We start from the raw sequence: 17,522 nt of genomic DNA on the forward strand, positions 1-17,522 counted from the left end.
GCCAGATGTTGAGAGGTGGAGTGTTGGCAATAGAGGCTTTTAGACCAATCCACTGAGGGAGGCTACTTTATTATATCTGTGGTTTGCAAAAAATTTCCTTTGGTTTTCCAGAATGACTTTTACTGAGACTAGAAATTGGAAGCATATGATGATGATATAAATGTGATAAATTTTTTTTGGGGGGAAAGAAGGTTCAAACACTATAATAAAGTCTTTTAAAAAATGAATATGGAATCTTATACTGTGTTTTGACAGTACTAAGTTTTACTTCTTCAAGCATCTCTCTTCCTGGTACAAGTCAATGCATTTTAGCCATGTCTGCACCCATAGGAGAGAGCTGATGATGAAAGGTTTGAAGCACTTAAATAGTTTAGTAGCTACTGTAGAAGCTTGATAAATTCACTTAACAAGGTTTTTAAGTTTTCTAGATGGATAAAATAGATTGAAAGAAAATTTCAACTCTCAAGTGCTATAGTCAGCATAAACAGATTTTTATTGGTTGGTAAGTGCTTGAAAATGATAATCTCAAGGATCATCAGGCCAAAATTGTACATATTATTAACATTGGTATGTTTGTAGCCCTAGAATGCTTCTGATGCATTTTCCTTAAAATAAAGGTATACTGTATTTTCTTGAATACAGTATGCTTTGGAATATAATATACAACTTGTTTATGAAAAGCAGAACGAAGATTTTTTTCCCCTGGCATTATGGCTGCATAGAACAAGGACAGAGCCTTATCTTCAACTGACTTACCTTCCCTTTCCTGCTTAAGTAAGGCTGAAACCCTAGCAGCTGCTGAAGACTAGTTTCCATTGGTGGATCAATGATTTTGAAAAGAGATAGAGACTTTGAAAAGAAATAAAGAACTGGGGAATGAAAGAGACCAGGAACAGCTAGCAGACAGCAAAATTGCCCTAAAAAGGGTTAGCCTTATGAAGACCATTCAAGTCTTGAGCGTATATTAACAACCTTCTTTAGAAGCAGGACCTTGGCTGCTCGGCTGCTTTACCTGTGGTAGGTTAGGATGTTAGGTCTGTGCTGTCAAGGTTGACAATAGTTTTATATAGAGTTTAGATTACTGATTGTATAGGATGGTTTGGGATGATCCTGCTTCAGGTAGGGGATTGGACTAGATGACCTTTTTCTTCTCTGATTCTATGAAAAAGAGAAATCACTTGTTAACACCTGTAGGGTAAAGAACAACGATCCATTAAGTTTATTCAGGCAGCCGAGATTATAATACCACAACAGGAGTCAAAGTAGAATGCTTCTGTCCTGGGTAGAAAATCAGCTTCCCTACTTAATACACATACCCCAGTTTTGGGGGAAGAGGGCCTGATTTTGGAAGAAAAGGTATGTATTGTATATAAGAAAATATGGTATGTTTACTTTAAAATCCTTATATCAATCATAAGAATTCTCATTCTACCATTGATGAGTATCCTTAAAATTATCTAAAGGAATTGAGTATAGTACTAGGATTCAAATTGTTGTGTCGGCTCTGTCACTGACTTGCTGAATGGTTTTTAGGGTAATCACAGAACAGGTCTCTCAGCTTCCCCATTTGTGTCGATATAATTATTACCTGCCACTCTACCTCACAAGGATGTTTTTGACATTACATCATAAAGTTGGTGTAGTGTTTTAGACATGTGAGTTTGTTGTGTATGCATGTTCATCTTGTATGTTGAGTCCTAGTATTGTGTATATAAAAATTTAAAAAACAATGTGTTAAATATTGCTATTATTTTCAGTGTATACAATGGATGAAGAAAATCAGGAAAGGAACAAGTTTCACACTTCTGAAATGAAGTGAGTTACTTTATGTTCACTTATTTAAATTGCAGAAACATATTTAAAATTATTATAGTATTCTCAAGTTTTTAGTGACTTAAAATGGATATCTCATTGCAGAATATAAAGTTTATACACTTTAACACATTCTTTCTCCTTATAGAGTAACTTATTTATTTTATATATTCTTAGCTGGAAATAAAAAAAGGTAGTGGTTCTTCTAGTGTTGTTCAATTTTAGTATGCAAACATTTCCAACTTGACTTGCAAAAAAAGTTCTTATCTATAATTTTAGGAGTAGGTAAAACTTCTGTGTACAATATTAGGTAAACCTTCTTACATTGCTACCTAACTATATCTAATTTATTTTCCACTTTGTCTGCATTTTGAAAATATGACTCAGAAAAAGTTAACATTTTCTCATGCTATAACTTGAATCCACTTAGAAGAAAAGTGCTTCTTTTAATTTTCTTACAGAAGAATTTTTTTTGTTCAGTTTTTAACACAGAATATCACATGTCTGATAGGAATTACAGAAATGTTTGCAGTCACCTATCTTTTCATATTACCTTACATTGAGCCAACAGTTTCAGGTAATCAATATTTATCTAGTCTAATTAATGTTTTCAGTTAGTATTTTAAAGGAGACAGTTAGTGTCTTTATATGGAACATTCAGTCAACCTCAAGTCAGCTATTTCCTGACGTGAAATAGCCCATCCTCTGAATAGGTGAATGGCTTAAAATAACGCTACTGCTCCATTTTTGTCTAGTAATTAAAAAGTAAATAAATGCTAGCCCAGAGATGGGTGACCCCTGGCACGAGTGCCAGTTAGTGACTGGTGGAGACATTTTCCTCAGCACACCACAGCAAGTGGCTCCCCTTCTTCTGCCAGCCCACCCCACAGGAATTGAATCTCACCCTCAATTCATCAGGGAAGTGAAAACTGCAATTTTAAACAAGGTGCCGTTTTTGCCTCTCTGCTGGCTAGCAGCAAGCAGTGGGGCTGCTGGGCCCCCTTGGCCAATCAGCGGCAGGGAGGTAAAAATGGCACCAAGTTTAAAACTACAGTTGTCACCTCCCTGCCAATCAGGAGTAAGCTGCAAGTGCAGCCCCTCCACCAATCAGTGGTAGGGGGGCCTGCAGGGGAACCTGCAAAATTAAAGGTGCTGCCACGCAGCCCACTTGTACCGTGATTTTTGGTGAGTCCCTATCTTTTTCCTTTTTTCCCTCTCTTCTCTTTCTTTCTCTCTCTCTCTCTCTCTCTCCTTTTTTTTCTTTTTTTCTCTCTTTTCTCTCCTTTCTCTCTTCTCTTTCATTTTTTCTTCTCTCTTTTTCTTTTTTCTCTCTCCTTTTTTTCTATTTCTTCTCATTTCTCTCCTTCTTGTCTCTTTTTCTCTCCTTTTTCTTTTCTCTCTCCTCTCCTTTTCTCTTTTTTTCTTTCTCTCCTTTTTCTCTCTTTCATCACAACGTGCTTAACAAAAAAACTGAAGACACAAGAGCAAAGGTTTCACTTATTAGTTTCACTTATTGTCACCAGGTTTAGAATTTTTAGAAAACTTGATATTTACAGAAAAAGCAACATTTATGATTATTAATTATATTAATATGCAGTGTATCCTGTCATGTACCCGCCTGCCCTGGTTTTGTTTTTCTGGCATGCCGACACTCCAGCACCTTACAAGGTAGTAGACATTGCGGTTTTTTCGCAAATATTTTTTTATACTTATTCTGGTACTTTTATGCTTGAGGCTAATAGTAATCATTTGTTCTTTGAGGGGGGAGGGGGAATGTGTTTCTTTATCTATTTTAGCTTAGATCACCGTTTTGACCTCATGACAGTCAATCCCAAAGCACAGCAAGAGCAACTATTAGCGTGCAGATTAGTGAAAAGCTGATTGGATAAAGCAGCAGCAGTTCCCATGTTTGGAGATGTGACCACTTAAAGCTAATAAGATTATAATAATTTACATAGTATCTACTTAAGCACAGGTGTTGAAAATTGTAGCAAAAATATTAGTAAAGAGCTTAAATCCAGTAAAGTTATGAAGCAAAGTCTGGTCCAACTCATTCCATGTTTAGCGATAGAAATAAGCGCTGCACAGTATAAATGCCAGTTCCTGTGCAAACAGGGTTGTGCTCATTCTTGTCCTTGGTGCTGATATCCCCCCCTGTTTATACTTTTGAGTTGCATGGGAATCAAGGACTGAGCCCAGCTGAGAAGTGTTTACTTACTCTGTTCATTACATTAAAATATTTTTGCAGTTTGGCATACATATCAAGACTTTTGAAAGCTTCTTGTAAACCTTGTGAGGGGAATTTTGATGACATGCACATTTGATTTCACTGTCTGGAGAAATCAGTTTGCACAAAAGTTATATATCAGGCACTTGGCATTCAGAAGGTGTTTTACATTTTGAATGCTTAAAAATTCATTTCTTAAATCATTATCATAAAATGTGTAAAACTGCTTAGTTGTGGATAGCTTGTTTGGGTAAAAATATACCATATTTTCTTGTATACATTACACACATTTTCCTGTTAAATCAGTCCTGTCCTCCCCACAAAATTAGCATGTGTGTATTAAATGGGGAAACTGTTCTTTGCTGGAAAAGAAGCATGGCTGGAGACATGGCATGCCATGCAGCTGCCAAGATGGCTGCCACTTGTCTGGCTCAGCAAGCTGAAGTGGCCAAGTTCTGTGTTAACCTCCTTGCAACTCTAGGTATTAGCAGAGCACTGTAGCTTGTGCCTGATGCAGCAAGTGAGCTGCTGGTAGTAACTTGATGAGATTTGTGACACTATTTACAGGAATTTGTATGTGATAAATAACTGCTTACAGTAAAGAACAGACAGTCTTGGTGCTGCCCTTCAAAAGGTATGGGACAATCTTGTGCGACACAGAATAGGTCTTCCTGGGAGCACAGGGTGTTCAGGAAGTGTGGCATCCCAAGAGACCGTCTGGGTGAGGCAGCAGGAGCTTCCTGTTGTGCGGGCCAGGAGTGGACTGAGGCTTTTGGGGGCACGCGGCGGGCTGTGGCCGGGACCCCGCAATGGTAGGGCGGGTACTTTTGCACAACGGACTAGAATTAGGCACGGACTCGTAGCGGTTAATTAAAGATTGTTTTACTTGCATCGTAGGTGGTTGTGGTGCAGGCAGGAAAAACTTTCTTGAGTTGCAGTTACAGACAAACACAAACGGAGTTTGCTAGGCTCCACCAAAGACACACAAGCGGAGTTTGCTAGGCTCCACTAAACAAACACGACAGAGCTCTGGATACCCTTGACGAGTGCGCAAAAACCGTAGATACGTCTTAAGAAGAATTTAACGAACGAGACGGGAAGAGGCTGGTGGTTGATCAGGCCGCCGAACTCCTCTGAGACGCACACAAAGTTTCTTTTACTCTGCCGCGTGCTCAGAGTCCCCACGAGATGGTTGTGGAGTCCTCTACAACTTGGGCGGAAACTGCTCAAACTTCTTATACGGCTAGCAAGCCAATCGCTAGCCGCCACGTGGGAAGAATTTAGAAACAGCCAATAGTGAGAAACAAATTTACATACGAGCGGCGGGAACTTCTTTGCACCGGGGTTTTCTCTCTGCAGCTGAGAATTGCACCGTGCAAAGAAAGCTCCTCATGGCGGGAAATAATTCTGCAGTGCCGAAGCGCGCACACAATCATTGGGTCATGACACCTGCCACACGAGGGATTTCCCGCCGTCTGTTTCCTTTCTCAGATTGTCTCGTGGGTTGCCACACTTTGCCACTACTCTGTCAGACAGTCGGCCATGACTCTCTTTTTTCTACATTCTGCCTTCCAAAAACAAGGTGCATGTTTTATTTAGTGGTGTGTTACATGTGAGAAAATACTGTATTTTCCACTATCTGCTTTGCAGTTCTTTCCAAAGCTAATTAAGGTTGTGGCTTTTTAGGAATGAAATTTCCTTAATTATTTGCAAAAACTTTGTGAATCTTTGTTTTTTTCCTACCTTTGTATATAGTGTAGTATCCTGAATTTTATTTTGATGGTATAGATGAGAGAGGGCATTGCACATTGGTATGACAGTGTCCTGTTGTTGTATCTGTCGGGACCGAGGGTCGGTCTGAGGCTATGGCCAGTAGCCCGGACCGTCAGGTGGGGTTTTTCCACGACGGAGTAGAATTAGGCATGGAAGCGTATTGGTTTTATAAAGAAAGCTTTACTTACGCTGCCGATGGTCACAGTGCAGGAAGGAAACTTGCTTGAGTTGCAGTTGCACACAAACACAAATGAGATCTCTTCCGAACCGCACCGAACCGAGATGAGTCGTCGATATACGACTCCACGAGCGCTTCACACAGGGGATACGTCAAATTTACACTATGACGGGGAGTGGCTAATAGCTGATCAGGCCTCTCTGTCCTCCTCCAAGACACACGCGGAGTTTGCTAGGCTCCACAGCGCGCTCAGAGTTCCCCATGAGATGGTTGTGGAGTCCTCCAACTTGGGCGGAAACTGCTCTAACCTTTTATACGGCTAGCGAGCCAATTGCTAGCCGCCACGTAGGAATAATTTAGAATCAGCCAATAATGGGGTACGAATTTGCATGTGTGTGGCGGGAAATCTTTGCACCGGGGTTTTCTCTCCGCAGCTGAGAAATCCACCGTGCAAAGAAAGCTCCATGTGGCGGGAAAATTCCAATGTGACGAGGCACTAAAAATCATTGGGTTATGACAGTATCCACCCAACACATGCAAAAAAATAGTTGATCTTTTTTTATAACATATAAGGGAAAAGATCAGGTGGCAGCATCACTTAAGGTTAGCTTTGAAGTGAAGAACTTTTATGAAATATTCTGTTTTATCACCAACTGTTACCTGCCTTTTGATAACAGTAGTGGACCTTTTTTTAATAAAATATAAATAACTTTGTTTGTTCAAAAAATCTTTTATGTCAGCAATCGGAATAATTTTCTGCAAAGAAAACATTGTAAAGGTTTTCTTTTCTGAATTAAAAAGATTTATTTTCCTGATCTCTCTGCTTCTATTCACATATGTCCTTTGGAGACGTTACTGTTCACCAACTTCACAAAAATATTGTGAGGGTTGTTTTAATAGCTGCAGCCTGCTTTGAAATATTACCAGAATGAAACCCTGCAAGGTGCTGACCATTTGGTCCTAGTCCAAAAAAACACATTTTAAAGCAGGTGCTTAAATTTAAGCACATGAATAGTTAGGGGCCTTGACTTTTGGGGGGAAGACTGTTCAGCACCTTGCAATACTGAGCCTGAAATGCAAAGTATTTTTACCTAACACATTGCTATTATGTTTTTTTCTTCTAGTTATATAAAGACACTATAGTACTTGCATATCACTTTTGATTTGCAATTAATGGTTTCTTCTCTGACATTTAGAGTTCTGTTTCTGCTATACTCTGATGGCCATAAATATCAACAGTAGAATTCTGGTCCTTATATATAATTGATATTTTCAGTGTTAAATATTGCTCATGGGTTATGGGACAAAGTGTCTATTGGCATTGGCTAAAACATGTTTCTGCAAGTTCTAATGAAAATATTTGGGAATATTTGAAGTTTGCTATAGTTTTAATAGGTCTCAGTTCTCTGTAAAATGGCTTGTCCTAATAACTTTATTTTAATACTACTATAATATTTTACTTTGTATGGTTTCTTGAGGTAATTATTTTTAAAGGGGAAAATAATAAGTCTTTCTGATGTGAAGTCTTCAAGTTGCACTGTTCACCATATGTCATTAAACCTATACCAGAAAATAACCCACAGGAATAACTCTCTCTCTACAGTTCTTATAAAAGATACCTTTACAATTACTGCTATTTTATACCTATTTTGAATCTCTAAGTGGGTAATAGCAGATATCACAGAAAGTTGGAGAGAAACCGTTTTGTTCTTGATCCAAAAAAACCCTGAGAGTTTTGTCCACTGAGTGTAACATACCTGTTCCTGACACAAACTTAATCTGAGACACCTGATCCAAGGACATATCTAGGTAGACCCAATCTAGTTCATTCCTACAGTTAGTAAGTTTTCCTCCTTTCTTTCAGTGAATATATTTTTATATTTAAGATGCATAAAACATTTAATAGATGTGTTTAGCTTTCTTGTTCAAATTGATAGCTAAAAATTTTCACTTTACAAGTATGAAAATAGAGCAAGAAAGCCACAGGTTTTGAGATTAATACAGTTTCCCATTTAAGGCATCCCAGATTGCCGAATGACCTTGGACAGGTTACTTTATTTCTTTGTCTGTCTCTGCACCTGAAAACTGGGGATAATAATACATGCCCACCTTGGCAAAGGCACTTTGCAGCTCTTGAGTAAAAGATATTATAAGCTGAAAACAAGGTTAATTTTACTTATTGTTATAAATACAGCATGTATACTCATACCATGTGGTTATAGAACCGTTACATACAGGTATACATTGGCTGTAGAACACTGAAACTGCTTTCAAAACGGGTGCTATGGGGAAGAATTATTTTTAAGGGGTGTTAGATTTAATGTAGATAGTGAACAGGTAATAATATTGAAACTGGCTGTCACTGAAAAAAAATATTTTTCAAGTTTTAAAATATAGCTTAATTTAGTAAGATACAAATATAACTTTCAAAAGGTATTTTTTAAAATGAAGGAATACATTTAAAATATTCAAAAGCAGGATAATTAACAGCAAGTACAAGTGTGTTTTCTGTTGTATAGATTAGAAGATCAACAGACTGACTTAGTTAAAAAAAACTATTATGACTGGTAAAGTATGCTGGCAGTTATCTGAAGTCTAATATTTGAATTGTCTACATTGGTGTATAGGAAGAAACGGTTTTCTTTCGAGTAGAATCCATGAAGTTCATTCCAAGGCCCAGTTCCTTATTAAGTTATGCAAAGAGGGGCGAGGTGGGGAGAAAAGTTAGTTACATTCTGGGATTAGTGTTTATATTATTCATTTAGGTCTTTATAACATAAGAAAAAATGTATACCCTCAACTGGTGGCACCTTCATTATAATTTTAAAATAAACCTAAGTAAAAGCAAAAGGTGATCTCAGTGTCATGTGCTAAGTCAGAATATAAGCTATTTAGGATATTGTAGGCAAAAATTGAGACTCCACTTAGAAATCAATAGGCAGGGAGTACAGATTTTGGAGTACTTGTATGCAAGTTCTTTTTGTGCTTCATCTCTTAAGTGGGTTTCTGCATTCTGTTCAGTTTCAGCCTTTCAGTTGATTTAAGGAATGGCCTATTGCATAAAACTTTTAAGTCTTCCAATCTTGAGGTCTGGGACAATATAATATCAAACTTCCTGGCCCATAATCCAAAACACTAAGTTCAGAATTGAGCCTGTCTTCTTCAGCAATCCCCTGCAGTGGAGGATGATTTTCTTCCATGATTACCTTGTCTATGGGTCCATAGATGGCTCATGAGGCCAATTCGGGATCAATAGACTCTGTTGCAACTAAGGCATGTTTTTCCATGTCGGGTGGGTGGCTCTGGATTCTTGATTCAGTCCACGACACACTGTTTCTGCCACTCCTGACTTTTTCTATCTCCTGCGGTCACTGTAAGGTTTCGAAGTACTGAGATCTGTGTAGCAGATGTTTCTTCCATTTTGGTTGGTCCTGGGCAGTAGTCTTCCACGAGCTGATGTCAGAGATGCATTTTTTTTCAAGTTGCCCTTGAGGAAGTCCTTGAAATGCTTTCTCTGCCCTCCTCTTGACTGAACTGGGAGAATAAAACTTGCTTCAGGAGTCTGGAGTCAGACATCCAAACGACGTGGCCAGCCCAGCAAAATTGATGTTGGATGATCATCGCCTCGCTGCTCATGGTGTTTGCTTGTGAGAGGAAGCTAATGTTGGTGCATCTGGCAGCATTAATGGTACTTCTCCAGCAGCTTGAGATGTCTCCTGTATATTGTCTGTCTCAGCTCTGTACATTAAGGCGGGGATCACAACTACTTGATAAGCCATGAACTTGATATTGGACCTGATGTCATGATCTTCAAACACCTAGTTCCTCAGGCGTCCAAAGGCTGCAGTTGCACATTCAAGGTGATGTTAGATTTCTTTGTCAATGTCAGCCTTCTGTGAGAGATGTCTTCTGAGGTGTGGAAAATACTCAGTGTTCTCTAGAGTCTCACTGTGATTCTGAATTCCTGGAGCTGGGGGCTGCTTATTAAGAGCTTGTTGATGGAGGACCTTAGTCTTCTGAAAGTTAAGTGTCAGTCCCATTTTCTTGTATACCTAGCTAAAAATGTCAACGATTACCTGAAGGTCTGCTTCCAGGTGAGCACACACTACAGCATCATTAGCACACTGGAGCTCGATGATTGAGGTTGGAGTGGTCTTGGGTTTGACTGGAATTAAACAGGTTGCCATCCATTCAGTAGTTTAGCTGTGCTCCAGCTGGAAGCTTGTTGGTGGTCATATGTAGCATCACACTAAGGAATATTGAGAAGAGTTTTGGAGTGATGACTCAGCCTTGCTTAACTTCCATCATAACTTCAAACGGGTCTGGGATAAATCTGTGACTGAGAACCACTGCTCACATACTGTCATGAGGCAGGCAAAAAATGGTGACCAATTTCAATGGGCATCCATACTTCAGAAGGATCTTCCACAGTGCTTTCTGGTTGACAGAGTCAAAGGATTTAATGAGGTCAATGAAGGCCATGTAAAGATATTTATGTTGTTCCTGGCATTTTTCCTGCAGCTGGAGAGCTGTGAAGATCATTCAGTTGTGCCTCTCGATGCCCTAAAACTATGGTGAGATTCCAGGAGGAGCTCTTCAGCAAGTGGAAGGAAATGGTTCAGGAGGGGTCTTGCAATGATCTTTCCAGTGATGGACAGCAAGGTGATCCCTCTCTAGTTTCCATAGTCAGACTCATCTCCTTTCTTGAAGATTGTCACAGTCAGAATACAGTCATCTGGTATTTCCTCATTATTCCAAATCACTAAAATAAGGGCATGGAGCTATGACATGAGCTCCTCTCCCCACCTACTTGAAGATTTGGGCAGGGATTCCATCAGCTCCAGATGCCTTGTCATTCTCTAGCTGCGTGATGGCTTTCTTCACCTTGTCAAGGGTTGGAGGGATTCTGAGATCTCTGACTGGGTTGAGATGAATGAAGTTGAGAACACTCTCATCAATAACAGTCTCGACTAAGAAGGTTTTGAACATGGGCGACGGGTGCCTCCTGAGTCTGGGGTCCCCCAGCGGCCAGCCAGTGACTGGGGGGCGGGGGATCCCCCAGCGGCCAGACAGCGCATACAGCACTTCCGCCACCAAAGTGCCACTGGCAGGAGCCAATTTTAGATGGGGCACTAGTGCTCTCCATGGCCCACTACCAGCCAGAGTGCTCACTGTCGGGGGGGCACATGACCCCCTACACATTGCCTATGGTCTTCAAAATGCTCCTTCAACAGGAGTTGATGGCTTCCCTTTTTCCTTGATTATCCTTCATCCTTAGGTTTCAAGGGGGTTGGTCCCGGAGTGCTTAGACCAGGGGTGGGTAAAATGTGGCCCAGGGGCTGGATGCGGCCCACCAGGCCATTCTATCCAGTCTGCGGGGCCCCTAAAAAATTTAGAAAATTAATATTTATCTGCTCCTGGCTGCCTATCATGCGGCCCTCGATGGCTTGCCAAAACTTAGTAAGCGGCCCTCTGCCCAAAATAATTGCCCGCTCCTGGCTTAGACGGTGGATGACTTTGGTGGCATTGAAAAAACCATGCATATCATAGATGTCAGCAAGATGTTGAATCTCCTTTACCTTGTCTTCCCACTATCTGTGCCATATTGGCTTCCCACCAGTTTAAGACAGAGAGTCATGGGGCCCTTTATTAAATCTGATAGGGAACTCATTGAGTTGATTTATGAGTTCATTCTTGATGGCAAAACCAACTTCGTGAAACCAGTGTTCTCCTTCCTGCTTACCCTTCCAGAGAAAGGTTTTACCGCCTCCACGTTCTTTGATCTGCCCATCTCCTGCTTGTCGGGTCTCATTCAGTGCAGTGACATCAGTGTTGTGTCACCCGAGTTCTTGAATCAGAATTGTGGTGCGGCACTCTGGGTGTTCGTTATTAGGGTCCCAAAATTGAATGCATGTCTTCATTGGTTTTGACCACAGTAAAGGTGATCCCACTGAATGTCAGGAAGAAGGTAAGATGGGATATGTTTTAGCGTACTTTTTATAACCCCCTTCTGAGGTGGGGTGAGCAGAGTAGATCCTGAAGATGACTCTTCAGTTGCAGTAACAGCTGCCAAATCTCCCTGCCAACAGGTGGAACAGACGAAGACTCCCAGGCCTTCCAGGTGCTTGTCTGACAACCTGCCCTGGCCCTGGGGTCCCATTTGCCCCTACCCCACTCCCTCCCTTACTGTGGAGGCCTTGATCTGCCTGCCCTGTGCCTTTCACCCCCCACCCCCCCCTTCCCCTTCACAGACTTACCTGCTAGGTGCTGCTCTACACACTGCTGGGCTGCATTCCTATAGGGTTATCATATTTCCAGTTTCAAAAAAAGGTCTGACTGGAATAAACTTCCCAAGGAGGTAGTGCAGTCCCCAACCTTTGAAGTCTTCAAGAGGAGACTAGACAGACAATTTGCTGGGATCATTTGATCTCAGCAGTATTTCTGTGCATAATTTGAGCTTTTAGCTGTGCGATTAAAATAATGATTAATTGTGACTATTTTTTTAAATTGTGCAACTAATCGCAATCAAATTTCTAAATCATTTTACAGCACTAATTCTTACACAAACTGCAAACTTTTAAATAATTTTTAATGTCCACTGCTTTCTTACCACTATTTAATAAAATCTTGTATCGGTTGGAATCCAGGTTTTCAACATTAATCATGTGCAAGTAAAAATAAGAAGGCAAAGGAAATCTGTTATGGAGCGATGGATCAGTGCTATATCTGAGAATTTTCCAGAAAAAATTTGAAGGAAAAATCACTTACAGTACATGTTAACTAATGTACCTCTGAAAGTCTGCTTTTATCCAGACAGTTTGCAAATGGCTTAAAAGCAATCTGTTGTACTGACACTGTCCTTTCATATGTATTCGCCTCTTGTATTGGACTTGATCTTTTAATTTCTTAGCCTCTGTGCTTGTTTGATACCACCTGTAACAGTCTTCCCCTTTAAGGATTTGGGAATGGGACCAGGGAGTAGACAGCCCTAGTCTGGGAAAGTCCTAGCCAGCAGGTAAGAGAGTTCTGATTTGGGGCAAGGGAGAGGCTGTGGAAGACTATAGAAAAGTGATTGGAATAATATAAGCTCTAGGGATGTCTGAAGGTCCAGAAAGCATGAAGGGTTGGGGGAATGAATACCTGATTGTGTGATTTTGTAGGGCTGCTGTTGGTTCAGGCTCCTTTCTGTCCTGATTTTGCTTCATTGAGAGCGGGTGCACATTAAAGATTGAGACACGCATGGCCATGGAAGCCATTAAGTACCTAAAACGGACAGGACAGATAGTTAAGTTTACTTCCTTTTCCTCTCCCCTGCCACCCTCAGTTACAAAAGCAGCTCTAAGTGTCACATTCCCTTTGTTATGGTAGCTCTCTTCTTGTATTTTGACTACTTTTAAACATGAAATAAAGGCTGTACTCTGACACCATATACTTCACTAACTCTTGGTAATGGGAACATATAGACCCAGAAGTCCACTGACTCAGATTTCACTCGCATCTCCTCATTTTCAAAATTTAGTAATTTAAATTGACCGTGTTGTTTACTTCCTAACTGTGTGAATCTGGCTATCATCATCACTGTAAATTTGCTTTAATTAGAAACCTGTAATAGAAACTCACCTTTTCACCTGCCTGTTTCATAACTTTAGCTTCCTCAGTCCTGACTGGCATAAGTCCCTCATTTCTAATATTCTTAATTCGCAACTCTTAAAACAGAAATTAAAAAACTCATGCCACCTGCCAAAAAGAAACATCTCATCCATTCAACACTATCTTCTTTTTCGTAGAGAAGCATGAATGCTTCTTTTATTTGTTTTGATTTGCATAGATATTTGCAGATTTTTAAGTATCTTGAGAGTAACTAACCATAGGCTGCATCAATATGTATAGAACAAGAGCCAAAAATTAAAAGAAACCTCTTGAAAAGGCTTCTTCAGAAAACCTCATCCCCCTACAACCACGCTTTTTAATCCCAGTTAACCTCAACTTTCTTGGAACAATAATGTCAGTAAACACTTTCTGTGCTCAATATGCTGCATAGAGAATTATCCCAGCTCCAGAACAAGCAGTCAGGTAGTTTTAGTTAGCTGGCACCCGCTTCTGCTAGGCTGTAGTCTTCAGTAGCCAGTGAAGCACTTACCTTGAGTTACCAGGAACCAGTGAAGACTTTGAGCATCTGTTGAGCAAAGGTGGGAAGCAAATTCCAAAGCTCTTCTGTCTTCCCACTCAACTCTTTTACATTTGGCAATGGTTAACTTGACTATCCCAGATTCTCAGCTGTCATGACATAAAATGGAGAGAAATGTGCTCAGTAATCCAGATTCTGAATTCTCCAGGCTTTCTCAGTTGTGCCTAACATCGTAAACTTTATCTAGAAATTGGTGGTTGGTGACCACCAGAGCTTATGAAACAAAGTTGTAAAATGTTCTCTGTAAGGAATACCCTTTAACAAATGAAGTCATTTAATGCCACTTAACTACCGTAGTAGCTAATGTAGATAGGTCTTCTAGTATCTATCATTTAAAATCCAAATAGGCAGTAAATTCTCAGTCTGGTAATGGTTTTAAGGTATGACTTCATCTGGTGTTAACTGCAGTATTCCAGGTTCAAGGTGACAGTCATAAGCATGTATCTGACAGAAAAATGAATAGTCTTCCTGTTAAGCACAAATAAATAAGTAGCACTCTCAGTCTTATGGAATCTTCTCTCCAGCTCCGTGATCTTGCTTAATTTTATTCTTTTGTCCAATGCATTTGGTGCTGATGCACATTTACATTGTTTACATTTGTAATTACATTAAACCAGGTGTTTGAAACTCAGTTGTATCCATGGGCTAGGTCTGGACCCATCTCCAGTGTAAGCACCAAACTTCATGGCTGCCCAAATTGCTGTGTTGGGTCAGGGAGCCACAGGGGTCAATTCCAACACTGCATGCCCTGCCATTACCGAAACAAGTCCTGAATGGGTCTCTGCCTATGATTTTGGTGACAAGGTGAGAGACAGTGGCTATGGAGGATGAGGGAACTCTCACAGCCTCCACTGTCAGCTCATGGAGCTGCAGGGTCAGTGCCGTCACTACCCACCCCACCACCATCTATCCAGCCATCCAGGATCCCTGTGGGCTGGATTTGGCCTGCAGGTTGTATGTGTGACACTCCTGCATTTTATTAAAGTAAATCTGGGGAGATTCCAGGGATTATGTAAAAAGTGGAAGCATGGAAAAGCCAAATCTGTGCTGAGGACCGTCTGCATATCTGTCAACTCTACATGAATGATATCTATAATTTTCATACTTTCTATTTTCAGGTTTCTGAAAATGGTGAACTGTAGGCTACAATGCTAATTTGTGTGCAGTCTTTCAGGATGTGAGCAGCAGTTGCAGTAAATGTTTGAATACTGTTGAGTTGTGTGTGTGGTTTCCCAGCCTTTTTCCCATAATCGCACAAAAACACCAAATATAGGGGAAAAAAGACAAGTTTCCCGAACAAAATGTAGTTTGGAAAAAATATTTCTGTTTTTAGAATTTAGTAAGTTGAATGTTTCCCTTTCAGTCAGCATGGAACCAGTATCCTATTAAGAAGTTAAGGGCCTGCTTTTCTGATGGTAAATTTAAAACTGGAACCCTCAGCAGTTTTGATTATTAAAGATGCCATAGCACGATTCTCAAGAGTTAGTCATCTGCCAGAGTGGTTTGGTGGTTTTTCAGCGTAGATCTCTGGTGCCCCAAGATCATTTCAAGGGTATCACAAGGTGCCATATAATATTAGTACCATTAAGTGTGCAAATATGATTCACAAGATAAATCCAGGAATTTCAAATAGGAATCCATAGTATTAGAAACATTCTCCTCTCTTGTGGTCTTTTTGAGTTCTTTGCAACAGAAAAATTACTATATTATTTTTCCATAGCCAAAAAAATGAGTGAAAACTAAGATGGTGCTTTGAGTTGGATGAGGGGTGCCTTAAGTCTAACAGGCTTGAGAACCCGTGTGTAGATGATAACCTACATCACTACATTTTGCTGTCACTTTAATTGGATAAAGTATTATTCACTTTCCAACTTCCTACTGCTATTCACTCGTGCTGGCTGCATTTTCATGGAAGGTGAAGTGAAGTCTGTTCATATGTGGTTAATTTTACAAATCACATTTATGTTTAAGAAGTGGTCAGTTGTTTTAACCATTCAGTAATATTCTTCAGTCAGTGATTGACTGCTATTGTGTTAGCACAAATTTTGTTTTTGTTTTGTTTCTACCAGGTGAATATCAGATTCTTAAATGTTCACATTTCAGTTAAGTCTCAACTCCGGCACGTCAAGCAGAATGCATTTATTGCAAATAGAGACAATTTGTTTAAAGTTAACTTTACTTCAAATGTACATGTCTGCTCATTTTTATAAGGGTAGTGAAAGATTATTGCAGATATTTATTTTCATTGCTTTACTTTACGTTGTCCAACCTTGGCATGCTTCACAGTTTAAGGCTATGATTTCATTGCATACTGTTCTTCAACTTTCTCCACATATACTGCGAAGCATGAGAACACTAGAAATTCTCATGAATGTTTTAAGTCCTGGCTTGTGAAACAGTTCCTTTTATGAGGGATTCTGCTAATGACAGAAATTTTATTAAAGGGACAGGTTTGTTTTTTTTTAAGTACTTGATATAAGTACTGTTAAGTATTTGGTAATAATTGATATAAACAATATTTCTAACCTTTCCTTTCTCTCACATTTTGGATCATTTATAATCTGGCTTTAGTCCAGGATGTGACATGACCTGACTTAAATAACATGGATGAGTTGACTTCCTTGTGGCTAAGGACAAAGGTCAAGCTTTAGAGCTTACACTACTCATCATCTCTGCAGCCCTTAGCACTGACAGTGATGTAGTGTTATTTTGACCAGCTTATCCAGAGTGGATGGTGAAGCGTTCAGTCAGTTTTATTATTTCTTCTCAAAGTTGTAATGGGCAGCTGCTTACTGCAGTTCATAAGATCACTTGGAGAAGTGGTAAGACAGCATTGGCTGTTTTACTTATATCCATCTCCATGGTGCCTTTTTCCCAGTTCTTGAGCTACTTTCCTAAAGGCACTGAAATATCTAAACTAGATTTGCATATGGAAGAACAACAGCTGGCTTAAACTGAACCTAGGCAAGATTTAAGAATCCAGATAACAACTAGAAAATTGCACTTTTTTTCTTCTGAGATGAGGACCTAGCCACAATGATCATTCATCCCCCATAGTGGGTGAGAGCAATTTCCTGTATCCCATAGTAGAGGCAGCACAGAAACTCCTACCTCTCTTAAGCATAGCAACTTACCCTGTTTCAGACCAACTGACAATATAATAGTGATGCTTTGTGCCCTCATAGATTATAAGACCTAGAAAGGGCTAGTATGTCTGATTTCCTGAATAATATGAGCTACAGAATTTCACAACATAATCCCAATGTGAATTTTTCTAAACTCTGATTGAGCCTACCATGTAGAAAGATTTCCAATCTTCATGTAAAGACTCAAATGATGGAGAA

The 17,522-nt window shown here is 39.9% G+C and overlaps 1 protein-coding gene across 8 annotated transcripts in view; it reads left to right on the forward strand.

Annotated features, from left to right (window-relative positions):
* Positions 1 to 17,522, forward strand: part of NCOA2 (nuclear receptor coactivator 2) — a 273,200-nt gene that overhangs the window by 101,115 nt on the left and 154,563 nt on the right. Inside the window, exons 4-5 of one of the 8 annotated variants that reach the window (XM_059723988.1) lie at positions 1,758 to 1,815; positions 3,410 to 3,480. The exons of 6 other annotated variants lie outside the window; for them this stretch is intronic. The gene's annotated coding sequence lies outside the window, so the exon portion shown is untranslated. The remainder of the gene's footprint in view (positions 1 to 1,757; positions 1,816 to 3,409; positions 3,481 to 17,522) is intronic. One more of the 8 variants, XM_019498603.2, reaches the window with a different exon arrangement.

This window comes from Alligator mississippiensis, chromosome 3 (genome assembly GCF_030867095.1).
Source record: "Alligator mississippiensis isolate rAllMis1 chromosome 3, rAllMis1, whole genome shotgun sequence".
NCBI lineage: Eukaryota > Metazoa > Chordata > Crocodylia > Alligatoridae > Alligator > Alligator mississippiensis.